Here is a 1,912-nt window from a genome sequence, read left to right as displayed (position 1 = left end):
ATAGATCTGGAATTTCATTGACGTTGCTAACAATTCGGAATTCTTCAGGTTTGAGTGCGCACGAATAAGCGACATAGGCCTGGAATTCTATTGACGATATTACTAGACGATCCCCGAGTTAAGGTACAACGTTCCGAAGTTCTTCAGGTTTGAGTTCGCACCGAATGTGCGACATAGATCTGGAATTTCATTGACGTTGTTAAACGTGACAGACGCAACTGTACCCGTAGCACAGCAATTCTTTTAACACCAAGTAAAAAAAAAGAGAGAAATAAATAAACTAAATAAAAATAAATAAAAAAAAATTTTTCGAAATAGTCCTTAGACTATTTCTGGTGGCAGCAACTACCGTATTAATCGGAAGTTTAAATTTATATTTCGATTACTATCGTTCATTCATTATTTTCTTTTCGTTCAAATTAACGACAATCAAATTTAAAAAAAAAAAAATATATATAATAAATACAAATACGTAACAGTACCAACGATTCAAGATTTACACGAAGGAACGCAATTCTCCCCGCACGAATTAAACCTTGGGCACTTGACCAGAGACCCCACTGGTGAAGTAATAATCGAAGAGAAAATGGAATCAACATATGCAGAATATCTCGGAGATATGTTTGACAAAATCAACACTGTGCAGCAAACAGCAAGAGAAAACTCGATAACGTCCAATTTAAAGCCAGAAGAGTACTACTACAGACGAATCGACTCGCAAAATTCCAAAGTAGGAGATCTAATATATCCAATAAGGGAACCTAGTAAAGGAAAATTTCCTAATCAATATACAGGACTGCAATAAGTGTCAGAAATTTTGCAAAATCAAAACGTCAAGATCAAAGTGAACGAGATTCTGCGAACAGTGCACTTGGACAAGTAAAACTAGCGCATAATTGAAATAACAATAAACTAAACAATTTCAAGGTAACACAGTGCAGTAGTAGCATTGCTTGTCGAATAACGCAGATAGTGGGAAACCTAAAAAGAAAAAGAAAAATTATTGTGCACATCCTAACCACTATTTAAACATAAAAGGTGTTGATCTAATAAAATAATTAAAGCAGTGAAAGTGAAAGTTACCTTGTGAAGAATTAATCATCATAGAAGGAAGTGTACGTACAAAGACAGGTTATGGACCCATTCCGTAGAACATAACTGTCAGCTGGAATGGATAGATAAACTAACTTCATTTGCCTTGAGATATATGTACATAAAAGAAAATAATACTATTAAAAATCTACGATAATATTACAATTAAACTAAAAGAAGCAAAATACTGGTTAATAATGGATGCCCTACAATTACAATTTCAAATTAACAAGACTTACGGTTGCCCGGTGGAAAATTTTGAGACCACTCTACTCACAGGTACAAGAATACCGAAGGCAATAACTACTGGGGTAAACCATCAAAACCTAAAAAGGGGAGAATGTTGTAAAGAAACTGATAAAAGTAAAGAAGTTCATTACTCACATCAAAGGGTATACGCAGAAGCCAACACAGTTATAAGGAACTTACTACCAAATTTAAGTAAATACTAATGGAGTGCTGAAGCAGATATTATCAATGACCGACAGGAAACTGAAAAACCAAGAAAAATTAGTGACATTATAATAAAATAACTCGATGTTAACGAAGTGGTTTTAGCAAATAAGAAAAGGACAGAATATTTTACTATGCGAATACTTACAAAATATGACGTTTTCATTTATATATTGTTACGTATTTACTTGTTTGGTTTTTTGTTAATTTGAACGAAAAGAAAACTGAACGATAGTAGTTGAAATATAAATTTAAATTTCCGATTAATACGGTAGTTGCTGCCACCAGAAATAGTCTAAGGACTATTTCGAAGATAAAATTTTCTTTTATTTTAATTTTTACTTAGTATTAAAAGAAATTGCTGTGC

The 1,912-nt window shown here is 32.9% G+C and overlaps 1 long non-coding RNA gene across 3 annotated transcripts; it reads right to left on the bottom strand.

The window, feature by feature from the left end:
* Window positions 1-17: 17 nt before the first annotated feature.
* LOC122577504 lies at window positions 18-1,811 on the bottom strand. Of its 3 annotated transcripts, XR_006320348.1 has the most exons (4): window positions 1,477-1,755; window positions 1,332-1,418; window positions 1,084-1,165; window positions 18-981 (listed from the first exon to the last, which is right to left on the bottom strand). It is a non-coding gene; the product is annotated as an uncharacterized LOC122577504 (long non-coding RNA). The 3 variants fall into 3 exon arrangements; XR_006320347.1 differs by having other exon boundaries at window positions 1,084-1,418; XR_006320346.1 differs by having other exon boundaries at window positions 18-1,418; window positions 1,477-1,811.
* Between the last annotated feature and the right edge of the window lie 101 nt (window positions 1,812-1,912).

The sequence above is a fragment of the Bombus pyrosoma genome, unplaced genomic scaffold, assembly GCF_014825855.1.
Source record: "Bombus pyrosoma isolate SC7728 unplaced genomic scaffold, ASM1482585v1 HiC_scaffold_4726, whole genome shotgun sequence".
NCBI classification, from domain to species: domain Eukaryota; kingdom Metazoa; phylum Arthropoda; class Insecta; order Hymenoptera; family Apidae; genus Bombus; species Bombus pyrosoma.
Note: the sequence above shows the minus strand (reverse complement) of the source record. Positions and strands in the feature narration are given on the sequence as shown.